This window comes from Haematobia irritans, chromosome 4, assembly GCF_050003625.1.
Source record: "Haematobia irritans isolate KBUSLIRL chromosome 4, ASM5000362v1, whole genome shotgun sequence".
In the NCBI taxonomy this organism is placed as follows: domain Eukaryota; kingdom Metazoa; phylum Arthropoda; class Insecta; order Diptera; family Muscidae; genus Haematobia; species Haematobia irritans.
In genome coordinates, this window is record NC_134400.1 from 65,776,138 (window position 1) to 65,799,701 (window position 23,564).

General features: G+C 36.1%; 1 long non-coding RNA gene and 1 pseudogene across 1 annotated transcript in view; one reads left to right on the forward strand and one right to left on the reverse strand.

The window, feature by feature from the left end:
* Positions 1-23,564, reverse strand: part of LOC142232888 (uncharacterized) — a 158,524-nt gene that overhangs the window by 18,419 nt on the left and 116,541 nt on the right. The gene's annotated exons all lie outside the window — the stretch shown is intronic.
* LOC142233269 (putative inorganic phosphate cotransporter) lies at positions 18,207-23,160 on the forward strand (annotated as a pseudogene).

The following is a 23,564-nucleotide window of genomic DNA, read 5'->3' on the forward strand; positions in this document are numbered from 1 at the left end:
GTACGTGAGGCTGCAAACATATCTTACACCGCACCTCACTACCCTTCTTCGTGCGTTGGGTGACATCTTTATCTGCCTCAGGGCGTTCATTTGTGAGACGACGTGATGGGCCAGACATGTCTGGAAATACGAAAAATGGGGACAGCACACACACAAAGAAAATAAAATGTTATTAATTTTGTCCATCAACATGTAGTAGTGCGAGTTTGACAACGGGCCTTGTAATAGTACAATTTCCAACCCTGATGTCAACAACTCGCACTTTGTTGTCGGGGCCTAAGTAGATCTTTTCGATTCTACCTACTTTCCACTCTGGTGGAGGCAAATTATCTTTCCTGATTACTACCAGGTCACCAACGGCAAAATCTCTTTGAGGAAATTTCCACTTATTTCGCTTATGGAGTTCAACGAGATATTCCTCTTTCCACCGTTTGGCGAAAGAGTGATAAAGGACCTTAAGTTTCTGCCATCTATTCACATAACTTAACGACTCAATTGTCGTGTCGGGCTCCGGTGGGGAGAGAAGGGCAGAACCTATAAGGAAGTGTCCTGGGGTCAAAGGGGCTAAATCGTTTGGATTATCGCTCATAGGACTAAGGGGCCTAGAATTAAGGCATGCCTCGATTCTGGCTAGCATTGTGCTGAACTCTTCAAAAGTAAACTTCTGAGAGTGAGACACTTTCTTAAGATGAGTCTTGAAACTCTTAACTCCTGCCTCCCAAAGACCACCCATATGTGGCGCACCAGGGGGAATAAATTTCCATTCTAATAATTGGAAGGCGTTAAGCGAAATAAGATTTTGCTTCACATCAGCGAGAAATCGGGCTTGGTCTCTACCAAGAACATTAGAAGCTCCTACAAAAGATGTCCCATTATCCGAAAACATCTTAGAAGGGCAGCCTCTTCGGGAGAAAAATCGGGTGAACGCAGCAATAAAATAATCAGTCGACATGTCATTTGTCGCTTCCAAATGAATTGCCTTAGTCGCAAAGCAGACAAACACAAGCACATATCCCTTAGTGATACGGCAACCTCTACCAATGTAGGTCTTAATATCAAGGGGGCCTGCAAAATCGACTCCAGTACATGTAAACGGGCGAGACAGCGTAGTTCTCTCAGGGGGAAGAGCGGCCACAATTTGGTCTACAGTTTTCTTCCGAAACAATACGCATGTACGGCAATTATGGATGATTGTTCTGACGAGATTCTTCAGTCTGGGAACCCAAAATTCTAATCTCATCAATCTCAACATTAATGAATTTTCACCATGTACCGTATTCCTGTGAATATACTCCAGGTACAATTTGGTAAACCGGGCATCATAGGGTAGAATCTTGGGGAATCTCTCGTCATAGGTGCGAGTAGGGGAACGCGCAAGTCTACCATTCATCCGCATAAATCCAACAGAATCTATAAACGGATTGAAATTCAACAGAGGGCTCTTTCGAGATAACCGCGCATTGTTCTCCAGCGCCACATATTCAGGGAAATGACGACGCTGGCAGAGGACAACAAGACGACTTTTCACAAAGTTGATTTCATCCTGTTCCAAATTGAAGGATGAATGCGTCTGTGTCGATTTAAACTTCGGGTGTATTCGATGAAAGAATCTGAATACATATGACAAACCTCTCAGGGCTCTGGATTCGTCATGATTCTAAACGTAGATTTTGGCCATTCGGAGCGAGGACGACATAACCAAGCTGGACCTTTCCACCATAGGTTATTCGTTAGAAGATCGCGTGATTATCGTGTGATAGAACATGATGCCAATTACTAGTACCGATTTTAGTAGAGATGTTAGCTACTCGATTAGCAACAAACGTAGGCCAGTGGCACGGGGGCTTCTGAAGCCACGACAAAACTATTGTCGAATCAGTCCAATAGAATGTCTCAATTTCTGGGAGACTCAGCTCGGAGCGAATAGTCTCAACCATATCAGCCAATAGAGTTGCACCGCAGAGCTCTAAACGGGGCAAGGATTCAACCTTGATTGACGCTACCTTAGTTCGTGCTGCGAGCAGATGCGTGACATAATCGCCAGGGGCGTTTTTAATTCGGACGTATAGTGAAGCCGCATATGCTTTCTCAGAAGCATCACAAAATGCATGAAGCTGAACTTCATGGTCTGGGCTGAAACCAACCCATCGGGGGATCTCTATCCGTTCGATTTCACTATAATCGTCCAAAAACGCAAACCATCTATTCAGAGTCATGGGTTTCAAACATTCGTCCCAATCTGTTTTGTCCTTCCAGATTTGTTGCATTATAATCTTAGCAACTATTATCTTAGGGGCCAGCCAACCTGCTGGATCAAACAATTTAGCAATCTCAGACAAAACAGCTCGTTTGGTGGCGGAAGATCTATTAGGGGCTGAAACCAACTTGAAAAAGAAAACCTCTTTTCCAGCGTTCCAACGTAAACCCAGAGTCTTGGCGGTACTTTCATTGGAAATATTCAAAAAGTCATTATCCAATAAATATTCGGGGGGTAAATCTAACAAAATACCCTGCACATTAGAGGTCCATTTTCTTAGATTAAACCCAGCAGAACCTAGAACTTCTATAAGTTCATCACGGCTCTTCATGGCATCATCTAAACTGTGAGCTCCTGCCAAAATGTCATCGACATACATCTGCGAACGTATTATCTCCGCAGCAGTCGGGAACTCACCCTCGACGTCATCAGCAAGTCTAAGTAGGGTCCGAATAGCAAGATATGGGGCACAGTTCACACCAAATGTAACCGTGTTCAATTCAAAATCTTGGATTATATCATCAGGGGCTAAACGGAAAACACTTCGCTGATATGACGCCTGATCGGGATGAATCAGAATTTGCTTATACATCTTCTCGATGTCAGCATTGAAGACAAATCTAAATAATCTCCATCGGAGAATCAAAACAATTAGATTTGCTTGTAGAACGGGTCCAGTATACAATACGTTATTAAGACTAACGCCATTAGAAGTGGGACTGGAAGCATTAAAAACCACACGTAATTTAGTGGTGGCGCTGTCAGGCTTGAAAACAGCGTGATGGGGTAAATAATACACAGTATTAGAAGAATTTACCTTATTCTCATCAATCAGGCTCATATGTCCCAAATCAGCGTACTCTTGTAGTACCCTGTCATACTGAATCTTCAGCTCGGGATTTCTCATTAACCGCGACTCATTTCGCTTAAATTGAGAAATGGCACTATTCCGGGACAAACCAAGTTGCAAATCTCTGGGGTATTCACGCTTAAAAGGCAGTGAAACAACATACCGACCATTATCATAGCGATAAGTCGTTCGTAGGTATAATTCCTCACACCATCTATCCTCTTCTGACATAGAGCATACTTTCGGTACATCTTCGATTTCCCAAAACCTAGCAAGTTGATCATTCAACTCCATGTGGTTATAAAATGATACCACCGACTGTAGGGGCTTGGTGTGGGTGACTTTGCCAGTCACGATCCAACCGAAAACTGATTTCTGGGCAATAAGATCACCATTAGGGTGCTTATGAACATCAGTATGCATTATCCGAGAATATATGTCACCTCCCAGTAAAAGGTCCATATGAGAACACTTTAGATCACACATTGTGACTTCGGGCAGATTTACATCTAGTAGCTGTGACAAGGAATAAGTAGGCAAACGACCAGTTAACTTGTCAACCACATACGCATCTGTCGTCAACTCAAAAGTTGGGTCAATAGGGGAGCACAAAGAGATCCTACAAACATTAGTAGACTTCGCCGATATCGTGCCATTTAGGCCAACAATATTCGCAGAAGTAACTGGGAATATCGGCAAAGCAAGTTTCTTTTGCAACTTTCGGGAAATGAAAGTTGCTTGCGAGGCAGGATCGATCAATGCCCTAGCCGAACACTTCACGCCATAACAACACAAATCTACCACAGTAGTTCCCAAAAGAACTGTAGAAAACTGTGATGTTTCCATAGCAGTTGCAAAAGTTTGCAACGAACGGGCAGCCTCTGATGTAGAAGGAACATCGTCAGAAGTTGATCGGGCTGGATTTCCCATATCGCGGGTCATTCCAGGTCGTGAGCTCGAATCTCGACTTACTTGTGCTGAAGATTCCCTTCTATGCAAGTGAGAATGATGTTTTTGTTTGCAGAAGAAACATATATTTGAGCCCTTACAATTGCTAAAAGTGTGCGACGAAGCCAGACAATTCGTGCAACATTTGAGTCGCTTGACTGTTTCCAATCGATTGTTAACCGACATTTGAAGAAATTCTTCGCATAATCGTAGGGGATGCGATTCGGAACAAAGAGGACATTTCTGCTGAGGATTAGATGGTATAGTAGTAGAGAAGCTCTTAAAACTTCTGTTACCATTATTATTAGTAGTTGACTTTCTCTTTGGGCTAGTAGGTTTTTTGACATAACTCGGACCAGTAGATGTCGAAATATTATGGGCGCCTTTAATGTCAAAGACGGACTCAAGGGTCTGATGCCGAGCAGTCAAAAACTTATCCATTGTTTCCCATTTAGGTAGGTCAGAACTTGACCCTTGAGACTGCTCCCAATATCCTAGGGTAACTTCAGGAAGACGGGTGGAACATATGAAAACAAATATAACGTCCCAATTCTTCGTATCAATGCCCAAAAGAGACAAATTAGTTATGCAGTCGCTCATAGTACGCTGCAATTGCTTAATAGAGGGGCCAGATTCTTTTAAAACGGGCGCAAGATTAAATAAAATCTTGAGTTGGGCGTTTACAAGAACCCTTTTGTTCTCATAACGATCGACTAAATTTTGCCAAGCCATCTGAAAACCCTCATTAGTAATCGGACATGTCTTTATAATACCGCGGGCTTCACCTTCCGTCTTTTGCATCAGATAATACATTTTCTGAATATTACTGATATGTTCATTATCTTTATATAGGGCAGAGAACATGTCTCTGAATGTGGGCCAAGACTTATAATCACCAGAAAAAAATCTCAGTATCACAAGGGGGAAGGTGAATTGGAAGGGATGAACTAGAAGACTTCTTCTTCGCATTGAGCTTTTCAATTAAAGACTCAATAAGGGCTAGTCCACGCACATACGTCTTATATGTCGCGATATATTTTGCCTTAACTTTGGCAATATCGTCACTAGAACCCATAGTGTCACACAATTCCTCAATAATTTCGCGGAAATTCTCCCAATGTCGAATGATTTCCTGCTTATGAATATTGAGGCTGTGGACGGTGTGATCCTCCTCTTTGAGAGAAGTCACGAACATATCCAAATCAATTAAGCGGTCTGCGCTTTTAATCAAATTCTTGATATCAGACATTATTAATTTCAATAAAATTCAAATTTCGAGTAAAAATAATTAATTCGGAATAAAAAACGGGGTTGTAGAACACAATTCCAGCAACAAACGTAAATGGGATTCAAAAAAGTGACGAAATTTATTTTTTATTGGCAATAAACAAATATTTAATGTGTTTGAATATTTTTCATAAATTAAAAAATATTCCAATTTCGGTCTTACCAACACCACTGTGCAACAAAACTACGTATTAGTATATGATACATGTGCAATCAAAAATATTTCAAACGGGTGAAACTACGGGGTTAGTTCGATATCACTATTATTTATTATACGAAACAGTCACGATTGCCTTTTACTTGCAATATTTTCCAATAATTAATCAATTTAAATAATTAATTTGAATATTTATTTTTCAATGTAAAATAATTTTCAAAATTATTTAATGAACAACTTTTGTTCCTATCGGGCCCACTGTGCAATGTTCAGTTACAACTCACTCGAGCATGCAATGCAACATGTAGTACAATTGAATGCAACACACACACGTATGTCCGTATAACAGTCAACCACACTACTGAATAAGAGAGACGGGAGTGGGGGTAATAATGCAAGCTGTTGTTTTCGTTTGGTTGTTAGAAACCAAAGCGTATGGGCAAATGAAAATACAACAACAACACACAGGCACACGAAAGAGTGACTTTGTATTTATTATTTATTTTATTTTATTGATATTCTTGCACTTTTGTTTACTTTATTTTCACCACTAATAAATGTCAACAACCTTACCTTGGTGTGATGATTATTTTAGGGGAAAACAAAGGTAATGGCCAGTAGTTTAGGGGGTAAAAATACCAAATATATCCAATGGATTTTCGGGCTCTAAAAAGAGAAGTTCAATGATAAATTATTTTATTTTGAATCTCGGGCGGTTTAATCCGGTTCGAAGGACCAATGAAAAGGCGGGGAATTAAATAAAATAATTTATCAATGAGGGGGGAAATAAATAAAAACACAATTAAATTTTAAAGTTAATTAAAGAATAAATTAAAATTCAATTTATTGGCGGGGGTATTCGTACCTTCGGGTATTTTAGAGAGAGAGAGAGAGAGAATAAGTGTAAGAGAAAGTTTCGATAAGTAATTTGTCATTTTTTCAGATATCGTTATAATTCAGGGGTGTATTTTACAATTCATGAAACTTAAATCTAACAGGGTGTCAACCTGAACAAAATGTAAATGGAGCTTATTAGTCAATACAAGCAAGTCGAAAATTATGGTATTTAGAAATGGTGGAAGGCTGTCGCAGAGTGATAAATGGTATTATAATGAAGAAGAGCAGGAAGTGGTTTCTGAATATAAATATCTTGGGGTGGTACTAACTCCAAGGATGACGTTCACGAAACACAAACACGCAATGCCCTTGCCAAAAGTGCTATTAATGCCACGTGGAACAATTTCTTGAAAAGAAACGATATAACACTTAAACAAAAATATAGCTTATATATGTCAGTGAGCAGATCTGTTCAAACGTATGCTGGCCAAATTTGGGGATATGGACATTTCGAAGCAGTTGATGAACTACAACGCTTCTTTTTAAAACTAGTACTAAATTTGCCCGAAACCACACCAAACTATGCACTTTACATAGAAACTGGTCTAGAACAAAGCCATTTATACACATTTCAACTTCATATGAGCTACGTACTCAAAACACTTTTCATGTACTCGAGGGATAGATTACCACACCAACTAATTTTAATAACAATTAGAAGAAAAATTTTCTGGGTTAAATATTTAATGGAAAAAATAAACGAGCTGGGTGTGCAGCGATTGGAGGAGGATATGACGCAAGGAGAATGGTCTGGTATGGTCAACATATTGGTGGATAAAATATCCCGGGCTAACAAGGAACAATCAAAACAAAAAGCACTGCAGAGTCAGTCCCGATACTACAAAAATCTTGATTTATCAAGGGGAACTTTATATTTTAACTCAAACTTTAATGTGAACCAGATTAGGTGGATATTTAAAGCACGTGTAGATCTAATTTACCTAAATACCAACCTGAAAATTCTAAATCTGAGTGACAAAGACCGATGTACTTTATGTAACTTAGATGAGAAGGAGACGATATACCACTTCCTAGGAATAAGTCCCATACTAGGAAGCCATCGATTACAGGTTTTTAACAAACTGGCATTGACTGAGACTGAAGTTGCCGACATTTTGGATGGAAGAGAGGTTCAGATTTAGATATAGCTCCCATATATAGCTTTCGCCCGATTTACACTCATTTGCCCACAGAGGCCAATTTTTTGCTCCGATTTAGTTGAAATTTTGCATAGGGAGTAGCATTGCAACTATGCGTGGCAACTTTGGTTGAAATCGGTTCAGATTTGGATATATGTCCCATATATAGCTTTCGCCCGATTTACACTCATATGACCACAGACGCCAATTTTTAACTCCGATTTAGTTGAATTTTGCACAGGGAGTAGAATTAGCATTGTAGCTATGCGTGCCAAATTTGGTTGACATCGGTTCAGATTAAGATATAGCTCCCATATATATGTTTTTCTGATTTCGACAAAAATGGTCAAAATACCAACATTTTCCTTGTTAAATCGTCACTGCTTAGTCGAAAAGTTGTAAAAATGACTCTAATTTTCCTAAACTTCTAATGCATATATATCGAGCGATAAATCATAAATAAACTTTTGAGAAGTTTCCTTAAAATTGCTTCAGATTTAAATGTTTCTCATATTAATACCCTTCACCACTACTGTGGTACAGGGTATAATAAGTTTGCGCATTTGTATGTAACGCCACGAAGGAGTAATCATAGACCAACCTTTTAGTATACGGATCGGCTTAGAATTAAATTCTGAGTCGATTTAGCGATGTCCTTCTGTCTGTCTGTTGGTGTATTTTTGTGTGCAAAGTTCAGCTCGCAGTTTTAGTCCGATTGTCCTAAAATTTGGTATAGGGTCCTGTTTCGGCTCAAAGACGATCCCTATTGATTTTGGAACAAATCGGTTCAGATTTATATATTTTTCACCGATCTGGTCATAATTGGCGTGTATATCAACCGATCTTCCTCAAATTCCGTACATCCGAATATTTTATGAGTCTCGAAAAACTTGCAAAATATCAGGCAAAACAACTTCGTTTAACAATATCTTCGAAAAAATTGAGACAAAAACTAAGAGAAACCCCAAATCATCCAAAATCTGATCACATAGAGCTTAAGATAATATAATATAATATCAATATATATATATATATATATATATATATATATATATATATATATATATATATATATATATATATATATATATATATATATATATATATATATATATATATATATATATATATATATATATATATATATATATATATATATATATATATATATATATATATATATATATATATATATATATATATATATATATATATATTGTGTTTTGTGTTTATTTATTCAGAAATGGCGCGTGGTTTTATGTGAATACAAAAAAGGAAAGTGTAATTGAAAAAATTTACCTGGTTTTTGTTCTGCATTTTGATATATGGTATAATTTATTTTTATTTGCAGTTACATGATGTCTGCGTTTGTACATTTGATGGGCACGAAGTAAATATGGAATGATTACTTATTGTTGAAATTGAACCAAATTAACACTAGAGAAATTATTGCTAATGTGTGGAATTTTACTGTTGAGGGTAATGTCTGTGTGAGAACGCGATTTCTCAACTTGAAAAAATGTTTGAAAATTTGTTGAAATTTAGAATTTTTCAACCTTTCTGTTTATTGGGCTTTTGTCAACGTATTGACAAGTTAAAAGTTCGTCAACTTCATGAGTCATATGCATTTTTGTCGGCGGTGGCTTGACAGCTAAGCCAATACAAATTTGTCCATTCGGCGGCGGACAATTATCCATAATAAAATCAATTTGAAGTTATTCGAATGGTAATGAGATTAGTTGTACAACCAATCTTACAATCAAATTTACATTTCATTCAAATTTTCTATAACACTTTGAAATAGATTGATTGTGGGTGAACGGCTTAAAATTTTGGCAAAAATGACAATTATTAATACATTTTTCTGATTTAAGCCGACATTTTTGATAAATTGGCGGCTAAATTTGAGTCGACATATTCTGCGGCGGCGTCGATTGGCAAAAAATGGTCGGCGGCGCGACACGGCGGCTTTATTCTCTGGTCATATGCGTCCATTACGTTGAAATGTAACTCAAACAAAAGTATTTCCCATATTTTAACTTTTTTTGACAATAGCATATAACCTACGTACGACCTGATGGTATGTACACGCACAGAAAAACCATGTTTGGACATGGTTGCTGCATCCATTTAATGCTTATATAGAGCATGTAATTGCCGCGAAAACCATGTATTTTGTCTTTGTAATAATAGTTTTCGAGCGGAGAAAAATGTATGGTGGCAATAAGCATTTGAATGGTTCTCAAATACCGCAAACATGTTCTATCATTTAAATGATAGAATTTGAGACCATTAAATGGTCGGGAAACTCATGTACCTGACCATTAAATTTTTTTACTTTTTTACAGGAAAAAAAAGTATTTTTATAGGTTAAGTATAACCATGTCTAGAACCATTACATGGCCATAAAGACCATTTACATTTTTTCATGACCATTAACTTTTTTGCATCGAAAATAATTTTATAAAAACATTGAGCAGGTACACACGATTTTCAATTTGCGCGTCAGTCGTGTATTGATTGTTTCTTGGAATGGGCGGAGAATACGGAATTACTGCGTTTTGTGTTAATTTATTTACTCAGAAGTGGCAGGTGGTTTTATGTGAACACAAAAAAGGAAAGTGTAATTGAAAAAAATGTACCTGTTTTTGTTCTGCATTTTGATATATGGTATAATTTATTTTTGTTTACAGTTACATGATGTCTGCATTGATACATTTGATGGGCACGAAGTAAATTTGGAATGATTACTTATTGTTGAAATTGAACCAAAATAGAATGTGTAAAAATATGTGGTGTTTGCTTGCACGACATTATAAATACAAATAAACAATGAATTAGTTTATAAATAAATAAAAACAAATAAATAAAGTTAATTTTGTGTTTTCTTTTCTCAAGTGGCGTCCTTTTTTCGGCAATGAAAAAAGTTTTTTCATAAAAATCAAAACATTTTAGGTTGTGACCATGTTCTTTTTACTAGAAGAAAAACATTTTTAATGAATACCATAACATTTTAAATCGTGACCATTGTCTTTTCATTCAAACAAAATTATTTTTATCAATATAATAACATTTTAGATGAGGACAATTATATTTTTTTAGAACCATGTTCACTCAGCCAACATGGTTGCAGGTTAAAATGTTACATGGTCGCCGCAAAAATAGCTCCTATCATATTATTTTGCTCTTCGAATATGATTGTGACAATTATGTTTCTTCTCTGCGTGTAATACTACTTTTATTATGAATAAAAAACGAAGAACATAGGTTCAAATCTCACCGGCGGTTAATTCTTTTATCCAAAGGTTTTCTGAAAAAATATTACTTTTTTAGACCCTCTACCATAGGATGGGTGTATATTAACTTTGTTATTCCGTTTGTAATATTGCTCTACGACCCCATAAAGTATATATATTCTGGGTCGTGGTGAAATTCTGAGTCGATCTAAGCATGTCCATCCGTCCGTCAGTTGAAATCACGCTAACTTCCGAACGATACAAGCTATCGACTTGAAACTTGGCACAAGCAGTTCTTATTGATGTACACGCAGAGAAGAAACATGATTGTCACAATCATATTCGAAGAGCAAAATAATATGATAGGATCTATTTTTGCGGCGACCATGTAACATTTTAACCTGCAACCATGTTGGCTCAGTGAATATGATTCTAAGAAAAATATAATTGTCCTCATCTAAAATGTTATTACATTGATAAAAAGAATTTTGTTTCTATTAAAAGACAATGGTCACGATCTAAAATGTTATGGTATTAGTCAGAAATGTTTTTCTTCTAGTTAAAATAACATGGTCACAACCTAAAATGTTTTGAAAAAACTTTTTTATCGTCGAAAAACGGACGCCACTTGAGAAAAGAAAACACAAAATTAATTTTATTTATTGGTTTTTATTTATTTATAAATTAAATCATTGTTTATTTGTATTTATAATGCCGTTCAAGCAAACATCATATATTTTTACACACTCTATTTTATTTCAATATCAACAATAAGTAATTATTCCATATTTACATCGTGCCCATCAAATGTACAAACGCAGACATCATGTAACTGCAAATAAAAATAAATGATCCATATATGAAAATGCAGAGCAAAAAACAGGTAAATTTTTTTCAATTACACTTTCCTTTTTTGTGTTCACATAAAACCACGTGCCACTTCTGAATAAATAAATTAACACAAAACACAGTAATTCCGTATTCTCCGTCCATTCCAAGAAACAATTAACACACGACTGACGCGCAAAATGAAAATCGTGTGTACTGGTTCAATGTTTTTATAAAATTCTTTTCGCTGCAAAAAAATTAAAAAAGTAAATGGTCACGAAAACAATGTACATGGTCTTTATGGCCATGTAATGGTTCTAGACATGTCTATACGTAACCTATAAAAATACTTTTTTCCCTGCAAAAAAGGTACATGATTTTCCCAAGCATTTAATGGTCTCAAATTCTACCATTCAAATGATAGAACATGTTTACGATATTTGAGAACCATTCAAATGCTTATACGTTTTTATCCGCTTATACATCTTTCTCCTGCATGCACAATGTCGTGGGTTCGATTCCTGCTTCGACCCAACACCAAAAAGTTTTTCAGCGGTGGATTATCCCACCTCAGTAATGCTGGTGACAGTTTCTGAGGGTTTCAAAGCTTCTATAAGTGGTTTCAGTGCAATTTGGAACGCCGTTCGCACTCGGCTATAAAAAGGAGGTCCCTTGTCATTGAGCTTAACATGGAATCGGACAGCACTCAGTGATAAGAGAGATATTAACAAATGTAGTATCACAATGGACTGAATATTCTAAGTGAGCCTGATACATTAAAATCTAAGCTTAACATTTTTATGTAGAATTTAACATATTGTTGAATGAATTTGATTTACTATACAAAAACAACAGAAAGTAAAGAATAACAAAACAACATAAAAATATGAGCTACCTTCAACAACAATAAACAGGCCTGAGCAACGTGGGATGAGGTGGGTTGATGATGTGAGTACAAACGTAATAAGAGAGAATTTACACATATGTACATATATACAGAATTTATAACCTGAGCAAATAAAGAATTGAAATCGAACCTTACCGCCTTTTTTTCTTTTGAGAAACCTATCAAATAAAAACTTATCCATATAAAAAATCATATAAATACCAAGACTCTATCTGACCCTCGGGACTACAGTGGCTGGTGTATAGGACGAGGACGAGTTCTGATTTTCTTACCAGAGTAATAAAATAGTATTCATTTAAAATACAGCTTATTACGAGGAGTGTAGCTAGAGCCCTTGATATTGACTCAGTTCGATACCGGTTTGCCACGTCCGATTGATTTTGTTCCTACGGATTACTTAAATCGGTGCGCAGATCTGAAAACAATTCCCCTTCATTAGTCCGACTTACTAGTGAAATCTCATTAGGTGAAGGCGCTGACGTAGTAAATTTTTCTCAGAAATTAGAAAGGGTATTGAACATGTCGTCTGGTTATGTGAATAATGGTGATAGTTTCGCTGGTAGTATGCCTGGGACCCAAACTAATGGGGAACGAGAGGCGGACCCGCTGGGTCAGCTTATGAGGATCATGAGTCAACAGAATTTGGTGTTGTCGAATTGTTTATCTGAAATGGCTAGGATGAGGGACGACTTTTCTTCTCTGAGCCAACGGGTTACGCAGATTGAGGGACATGTAACGGCGACAAGTGATCTGACTTCTAGTTCTACTCCGGGAAGAGGCGGGGCTCAGGCCCCCGGTGGTAACGCTAGTCTTCCTCATGGGTATGAGTGGGGACCAGAATGGTACACAGGGTAATTGATATTTCATATGATAGGAGTGAGCTTGACATAGTATATAGACCTTGGTCGATGGCATATCAAGTTTGACGGAAGTAGAAAAGATATGACGGTGGTCAGTTTTATCTTCCGGATAGAACGAATGCGTGAGAAATATGATATTTCGTACAACCACCTTTTTAGTGACTTCTACTATCTGGTGTCTCGCAAAGCTGCTAAATGGTATTGGCAGGTGTTAGAGGACCATGCTGACGACGTGGATTTCAATTATTTTGCTTTGAAAGGGGAACTTACGGCCCATTTCAAATCATCCGACTCAGACTATGAGGTAATACGGGAGATCGTGGATTATAAACAACAGCCTGAGTAAACTTTTGAGGAGTTTTATGCAGCAATACACGACCTAACATTCCGCTTACGCAAAAAGATCCCCGAGGAGGAATTGCTCCATATCATTAGGGGGAACTTGCAAAACAATATCGCATCTCAGATATTTGCTGCAAAAATAGACAATATTGCTGATCTTAAAAAGGTATGTAGAAGTGTTGTGGTTCAATTTTCTTCGATATATATCCCAATAATGGTATCTTACACGGTGGCTAATTTAGGCTGCTCGTCGTAAATTGGGTTGAGTTCTTTCCAACAAGGATATATCAAACCATAATCATAATTCTTTCGTGTCACAATGAAACAAAATTTTTCTGAAATCCCAAATTTTACCCACAACATAAAGGGTGATTTGTTAAGAGCTTGATAACTTTTTTTTTAAAAAAAACGCATAAAATTTGCAAAATCTCATCGGTTCTTTATTTGAAACGTTAGATTGGTCCATGACATTTACTTTTTGAAGATAATTTCATTTAAATGTTGACCGCGGCTGCGTCTTAGGTGGTCCATTCGGAAAGTCCAATTTTGGGCAACTTTTTCGAGCATTTCGGCCGGAATAGCCCGAATTTCTTCGGAAATGTTGTCTTCCAAAGCTGGAATAGTTGCTGGCTTATTTCTGTAGACTTTAGACTTGACGTAGCCCCACAAAAAATAGTCTAAAGGCGTCAAATCGCATGATCTTGGTGGCCAACTTACCGGTCCATTTCTTGAGATGAATTGTTCTCCGAAGTTTTCCCTCAAAATGGCCATAGAATCGCGAGCTGTGTGGCATGTAGCGCCATCTTGTTGAAACCACATGTCAACCAAGTTCAGTTCTTCCATTTTTGGCAACAAAAAGTTTGTTAGCATCGAGCGATAGCGATCGCCATTCACCGTAACGTTGCGTCCAACAGCATATTTGAAAAAATACGGTCCAATGATTCCACCAGCGTACAAACCACACCAAACAGTGCATTTTTCGGGATGCATGGGCAGTTCTTGAACGGCTTCTGGTTGCTCTTCACTCCAAATGCGGCAATTTTGCTTATTTACGTAGCCATTCAACCAGAAATGAGCCTCATCGCTGAACAAAATTTGTCGATAAAAAAGCGGATTTTCTGCCAACTTTTCTAGGGCCCATTCACTGAAAATTCGACGTTGTGGCAGATCGTAAGTCTATTCATGATGAAATGTCAAAGCATACTGAGCATCTTTCTCTTTGACACCATGTCTGAAATCCCACGTGATCTGTCAAATACTAATGCATGAAAATCCTAACCTCAAAAGAATCACCCTTTATATAACACAAGATATCTGTCCGAAACGGTTTTGTCTGTCTGTCAGAGCCTCCCTCCCCTCCTGTAACTCAGCGAGAATACAGCCATTGTATTTCCTTTTGGCTCGCATACAATTCATGGAAATACCCATATGTGGTACATCAGTCAAAAATTTTTACTCAAACGTATAGTCCTCTCTGATCACCAAAAACACAACACCCACACATCATTACATATTAAGCATCTACTCCATCACACGCAGAGAAAAAACATGATTGTCACAATCATATTCGAAGAGCAAAATAATATGATAGCAGCTATTTTTGCGGCGACCATGTAACATTTTAACTTGCAACCATGTTGGCTCAGTGAACATGGTTCTAAGAAACAATTGTCCTCATCTAAAATGTTATTATATTGATAACAAGAATTTTGTTTCCATTAAAAGACAATGGTCACGATTTAAAATATTATGTTATTCGTCAAAAATGTTTTTCTTCTAGTTAAAAGAACATGGTCACAGCCTAAAATGTTTTGATTTTTATGAAAAAACTTTTTTCGTCGTCGAAAAAAGGACGCCACTTGAGAAAAGAAAACACAAAATCAACTTTATTGATTTGTTTTTATGTATTTATAAACTAATTCATTGTTTATTTGTATTTAAAATGTCGTGCAAGCAAACATCACATATTTTTACACAATCTAGTTTGGTTCAATTTCAACAATAAGTAATCATTCCATATTTACTTCGTGCCCATCAAATGTACAAACGCAGACATCATGTAACTGCAAATAAAAATAAATTATACCATAAATCAGTAAAGAAGTATAAAATTATACCTCTTTGATGCAAATTTTAATATAACTTGATGGGGAATAGCCCAAAGTAATCGTGAAAAATCGCGAAATAATTAGCGGCTAAACCCGAACTTAATATCCACCTTTAAGGTGAGTATTGAGTTCGAGTTTAGCCGCTAAAACCGCTAAAGTGAAAACAATATCAGTAAGAAAAATGCATGAAATTATACATATTTGTTGCAAATTTTATTATAACTTGATGGGGAAAAGCCCAAAGCAAAATTTCACAAAGTTTGTATTCCTTAAAATGGATTATTAAAGAAAAGTAATCGTGAAAAAACGATGTTTTTAGCGGCTAAACTCGAACTTAATACCCACCTTTAATAAAGAACATCTCGAGATGTAGTTACAGTAATCCCTCGATTTATATCGTGATTGGTTCCGGAATTTGACGGCGTTAATCAAAACGACGTAAACCGAATTAAAAAATTGATCATACTTACTCCTAAGTCCATTTATGTATGTATGTGCGTGTACATAAGAAAAAACTTCAAAAATAAAAGTAATTCAGTAATTTCGGTAAGAAGTTCAAAAAAAAAATGTTTTGATGCATCATTATTGTACTTACACTGTTAGAAAAATATGTTTTTCATATGTTCCGATATAAACAAAATGTTTTTCGGGCACAATTTTAAAACACACAAGTGCAAACATGTAATATTCCTAAACTAACAATAATTGTTTGGGACATCTATGTTAATATGTTAGAATATATTATGTTTGGGGCATGAATGTTTCATAAAATTCATATGTGTGAATGCAAACACATATAAATTTACAAATTTCGACTAAACATACATATGTTGTGATATTTTATTCAAAGCGACAGAGAGAGTATAGAGAAAGAAATAGAGATGGAAACCGGGAGAGTTGACGAAAGATATCAACATAACACAGCGAAAGAATCAAAAGATAACAATTTCTGTGAAACCGCTTGTATGTTATGTTGTTTCGGAAAACTGTTTTATGATAAGGCCAAAAAGTTGATATGCTTAAGTCTAAATGACAATTTTTGTTCTACATGCTGTTAGTACAAGTAAAAAAAGAAGAAAAATAAAAGTTTTTATCATTAGGTTTATTGCGGTAGTGAAAGGGTTAATATGTAATGATGTGTGGGTGTTGTGTTTTTGGTGATCAGAGAGGACTATACGTTTGAGTAAAAATTTTTGACTGATGTACCACATATGGGTATTTCCATGAATTGTATGCGAGCCAAAAGGAAATACAATGGCTGTATTCTCGCTGAGTTACAGGAGGGGAGGGAGGCTCTGACAGACAGACAAAACCGTTTCGGACAGATATCTTGTGTTATATATGTTGTGGGTAAAATTTGGGATTTCAGAAAAATTTTGTTTCATTGTGACACGAAAGAATTATGATTATGGTTTGATATATCCTTGTTGGAAAGAACTCAACCCAATTTACGACGAGCAGCCTAAATTAGCCACCGTGTAAGATACCATTATTGGGATATATATCGAAGAAAATTGAACCATAACACTTCTACATACCTTTTTAAGATCAGCAATATTGTCTATTTTTGCAGCAAATATCTGAGATGCGATATTGTTTTGCAAGTTCCCCCTAATGATATGGAGCAATTCCTCCTCGGGAATCTTTTTGCGTAAGCGGAATGTTAGGTCGTGTATTGCTGCATAAAACTCCTCAAAAGTTTACTCAGGCTGTTGTTTATAATCCACGATCTCCCGTATTACCTCATAGTCTGAGTCGGATGATTTGAAATGGGCCGTAAGTTCCCCTTTCAAAGCAAAATAATTGAAATCCACATCGTCAGCATGGTCCTCTAACACCTGCCAATACCATTTAGCAGCTTTGCGAGACACCAGATAGTAGAAGTCACTAAAAAGGTGGTTGTACGAAATATCATATTTCTCACGCATTCGTTCTATCCGGAAGATAAAACTGACCACCGTCATATCTTTTCTACTTCCGTCAAACTTGATATGCCATCGACCAAGGTCTATATTCTTGCGTATGTCAAGCTCACTCCTATCATATGAAATATCAATTACCCTGTGTACCATTCTGGTCCCCACTCATACCCATGAGGAAGACTAGCGTTACCACCGGGGGCCTGAGCCCCGCCTCTTCCCGGAGTAGAACTAGAAGTCAGATCACTTGTCGCCGTTACATGTCCCTCAATCTGCGTAACCCGTTGGCTCAGAGAAGAAAAGTCGTCCCTCATCCTAGCCATTTCAGATAAACAATTCGACAACACCAAATTCTGTTGACTCATGATCCTCATAAGCTGACCCAGCTGGTCCGCCTCTCGTTCCCCATTAGTTTGGGTCCCAGGCATACTACCAGCGAAACTATCACCATTATTCACATAACCAGACGACATGTTCAATACCCTTTCTAATTTCTGGGAAAAATTTACTACGTCAGCGCCTTCACCTAATGAGATTTCACTAGTAAGTCGGACTAATGAAGGGGAATTGTTTTCAGATCTGCGCACCGATTTAAGTAATCCGTAGGAACAAAATCAATCGGACGTGGCAAACCGGTATCGAACTGAGTCAATATCAAGGCCTCTAGCTACACTCCTCGTAATAAGCTGTATTTTAAATGAATACTATTTTATTAATCTGGCAAGAAAAAAGGCGGTAAGGTTCGATTTCAATTCTTTATTTGCTCAGGTTATAAATTCTGTATATATGTATATATGTGTAAATTCTCTCTTATTACGTTTGTACTCACATCATCATCCCACCTCATCCCACGTTGCTCAGGCCTGTTCATTGTTGTTGAAGGTAGCTCATATTTTTATGTTGTTTTGTTATTCTTTACTTTCTATTGTTTTTGTATAGTAAATCAAATTCATTCAACAATATGTTAAATTCTACATAAAAATGTTAAGCTTAGATTTTAATAAAATTGTAATTTTAGGTTAGGTGACAGCCCGATGTATCAGGCTCACTTAGACTATTCAGTCCATTGTGATACTACATTTGTTAATTTCTCTCTTATCACTGAGTGCTGTCCGATTCCATGTTAAGCTCAATGACAAGGGACCTCCTTTTTATAGCCGAGTGCGAACGGCGTTCCAAATTGCACTGAAACCACTTATAGAAGCTTTGAAACCCTCAGAAACTGTCACCAGCATTACTGAGGTGGGATAATCCACCGCTGAAAAACTTTTTGGTGTTGGGTCGAAGCAGGAATCGAACCCACGACATTGTGCATGCGGATAAAAACGTATAAGCATTTGAATGGTTCTCAAATATCGTAAACATGTTCTATCATTTGAATGGTAGAATTTGAGACCATTAAATGCTTGGGAAAATCATGTACCTTTTTTGCAGGGAAAAAAGTATTTTTATAGGTTACGTATAGACATGTCTAGAACCATTACATGGCCATAAAGACCATGTACATTGTTTTCGTGACCATTTACTTTTTTAATTTTTTTGCAGCGAAAAGAATTTTATAAAAACATTGAACCAGTACACACGATTTTCATTTTGCGCGTCAGTCGTGTGTTAATTGTTTCTTGGAATGGACGGAGAATACGGAATTACTGTGTTTTGTGTTAATTTATTTATTCAGAAGTGGCACGTGGTTTTATGTGAACACAAAAAAGGAAAGTGTAATTGAAAAAAATTTACCTGTTTTTTGCTCTGCATTTTCATATATGGATCATTTATTTTTATTTGCAGTTACATGATGTCTGCGTTTGTACATTTGATGGGCACGATGTAAATATGGAATAATTACTTATTGTTGATATTGAAATAAAATAGAGTGTGTAAAAATATATGATGTTTGCTTGAACGGCATTATAAATACAAATAAACAATGATTTAATTTATAAATAAATAAAAACCAATAAATAAAATTAATTTTGTGTTTTCTTTTCTCAAGTGGCGTCCGTTTTTCGACGATAAAAAAAGTTTTTTCAAAACATTTTAGGTTGTGACCATGTTATTTTAACTGGAAGAAAAACATTTCTGACTAATACCATAACATTTTAGATCGTGACCATTGTCTTTTAATAGAAACAAAATTCTTTTTATCAATGTAATAACATTTTAGATGAGGACAATTATATTTTTCTTAGAATCATATTCACTGAGCCAACATGGTTGCAGGTTAAAATGTTACATGGTCGCCGCAAAAATAGCTCCTATCATATTATTTTGCTCTTCGAATATGATTGTGACAATCATGTTTCTTCTCTGCGTGTACATCAATAAGAACTGCTTGTGCCAAGTTTCAAGTCGATAGCTTGTATCGTTCGGAAGTTAGCGTGATTTCAACTGACGGACGGATGGACATGCTTAGATCGACTCAGAATTTCACCACGACCCAGAATATATATACTTTATGGGGTCGTAGAGCAATATTACAAACGGAATAACAAAGTTAATATACACCCATCCTATGGTAGAGGGTCTAAAAAAGTAATATTTTTTCAGAAAACCTTTGGATAAAAGAATTAACCGCCGGTGAGATTTGAACCTATGTTCTTCGTTTTTTATTCATAATAAAAGTAGTATTACACGCAGAGAAGAAACATAATTGTCACAATCATATTCGAAGAGCAAAATAATATGATAGGAGCTATTTTTGCGGCGACCATGTAACATTTTAACCTGCAACCATGTTGGCTGAGTGAACATGGTTCTAAAAAAATATAATTGTCCTCATCTAAAATGTTATTATATTGATAAAAATAATTTTGTTTGAATGAAAAGACAATGGTCACGATTTAAAATGTTATGGTATTCATTAAAAATGTTTTTCTTCTAGTAAAAAGAACATGGTCACAACCTAAAATGTTTTGATTTTTATGAAAAAACTTTTTTCATTGCCGAAAAAAGGACACCACTTGAGAAAAGAAAACACAAAATTAACTTTATTTATTTGTTTTTATTTATTTATAAACTAATTCATTGTTTATTTGTATTTATAATGTCGGGCAAACAAACACCACATATTTTTACACATTCTATTTTGGTTCAATTTCAACAATAAGTAATCATTCCAAATTTACTTCGTGTCCATCAAATGTATCAATGCAGACATCATGTAACTGCAAACAAAAATATCAAAATGCAGAACAAAAAACAGGTACATTTTTTTCAATTACACTTTCCTTTTTTGTGTTCACATAAAACCACCTGCCACTTCTGAGTAAATAAATTAACACAAAACGCAGTAATTCCGTATTCTCCGTCCATTCCAAGAAACAATCAATACACGACTGACGCGCAAAATGAAAATCGTGTGTACCTGCTCAATGTTTTTATAAAATTATTTTCGATGCAAAAAAGTTAAAAATTTAAATGGTCATGAAAAAATGTAAATGGTCTTTATGGCCATGTAATGGTTCTAGACATGAGGGATGTTTTATTTTTGCACTGATAACCAGTGCTAAAATAAAACGCAAAAATTTTTCAGTTCAAATTTCGATTTTTTACACATTCTATTTTGGTTCAATTTCAACAATAAGTAATCATTCCAAATTTACTTCGTGTCCATCAAATGTATCAATGCAGACATCATGTAACTGCAAACAAAAATAAATTATACCATATATCAAAATGCAGAACAAAAAACAGGTACATTTTTTTCAATTACACTTTCCTTTTTTGTGTTCACATAAAACCACCTGCCACTTCTGAGTAAATAAATTAACACAAAACGCAGTAATTCCGTATTCTCCGTCCATTCCAAGAAACAATCAATACACGACTGACGCGCAAATTGAAAATCGTGTGTACCTGCTCAATGTTTTTATAAAATTATTTTCGATGCAAAAAAGTTAAAAATTTAAATGGTCATGAAAAAATGTAAATGGTCTTTATGGCCATGTAATGGTTCTAGACATGAGGGCTGTTTTATTTTTGCACTGATAACCAGTGCTAAAATAAAACGCAGAAATTTTTCAGTTCAAATTTCGATTTTGGTTGGCAACACTTTTACCCCAGCTGTCAAAATGAAGTTTTTTGTTTACAAATAAAAATGGAGGTAGAGACCACCAATTTATTGCAAAAAGTGAAATTAATAACATTAAATATAGATATCAAAAACAAACAAAAATAATTAGTCTTTCAATTGCCATTACCGAATTAGTCGTAAAAAGGAATCATACAGAAGAAGGTGAAGCGGCGGTGTGTCCAGCAGGTGATTTGGACTCTGATTATTCGAGTGGTGGTGATTATAAATGGTCCGAAGAATTACAAGGTTTAATTCTGTCCTCATTCTATATTGGTTACATTGTAACCCATATTCCTGGTGGTCTATTGGCTGAAAAATTCGGTGGTAAATGGACTTTGGGTATTCTATCGACGGCTATTTTCACTTTGGTACACCAATCGCCATTACCGAAGGGGGTTCCACAGCTCTTATCATTGTTCGCATATTGATGGGGTTGGGCGAAGGTACTACTTTCCCAGCTTTAAGTGTGCTACTATCACAATGGGTCCCTCTAAAAGAACGTGGAAAATTGGGTGCCTTGGTTTTGGGTGGTGGTGGTAGGTACTATATTGGCTAATTCCCTATCCGGAGTACTTTTGGATGCCTATGATTGACCTATTGTATTTTACCTCTTTGGTGGTCTTGGTGTTTTATGGTTCATATTTTTCAGTCTCTTATGCTTTAGTGACCCCGCCTCTCATCCCTACATCAAACCCAGCGAGCGTGATTACTTGGAAAAAGAAATGGGCTCCATTGTTCGCAATGAAAATCTTCCACCCACACCCTGGAAGGCTATTTTAACTAATTTACCTATGATTGCTTAAGTCTGTGCTCAAATCAGTCATGATTGGGGCTTCTACATTATGGTTACCGATTTACCCAAATATATGTCTGATGTTATGCAATTCTCCATCAAAGCTAATGGCTTGTATTCATGTGGATTTTCTCGATTTCATCTGGTTTCATTGGTGATTGGTTGATGGCCAAAAAGATTTTGAGTATTACAAATACCCGTAAAGTGATGACTGCTGTTGCTGCATTTGGTCCTCCTATTTTCATGGTTGCTGCATCCTATGCTGGTTGTGATCGTGTTGCTGTTGTGGCCTTCATTACAATTTGTAATGTGCTTTCTATGCTGGCATGAAACTTAGCCCACTTGATATGAGTCCGAATTATTCGGGTACATTGATGGCCATCACTAATGGTATTGGTGCTATAACTTGTGTAATTACACCATATTTGGTGGGAGTTATGACACCAAATGATACATTACTGGAATGGCGTTTGTTATTCTGGGTGGCTTTTGCTGTTCTCTGTGGTACTGTTGTAGTTTATTGTATTTGGGCTTCGGGAGAAGAAGAAAAAAGCGAATAACTTGTAGTTATATGTGTTGCTAAAAAGTATTTTTTATGTGTACTTGGAGTAATAAAAAGAACGTTAACATTTTTGTATGATGATTATTCAAAGCGAATGGTTTTTATGTACAGTTCAAATATATTTCGGATATGTTACTATAGATTATGCGTTAATATTTAAAAATCCATTTTGAATGCAAAAATAATTGCCCATACTATACAAAGAAATTTAATAGGTAATCCTGATGGGGGAGCAAGTAAATACTCTATACACTACCCCATCATCCTGATAGCCATGTAAAATTTATATTTTAAGATTTAAACTAAAAAGCGATTGTTTTTAACAGACAGATGAAAATGAGGCATTTTCTGATCTTAATTCCATAAATATAAAGTTTAGGGGCATCATTATTTCTATAAAAA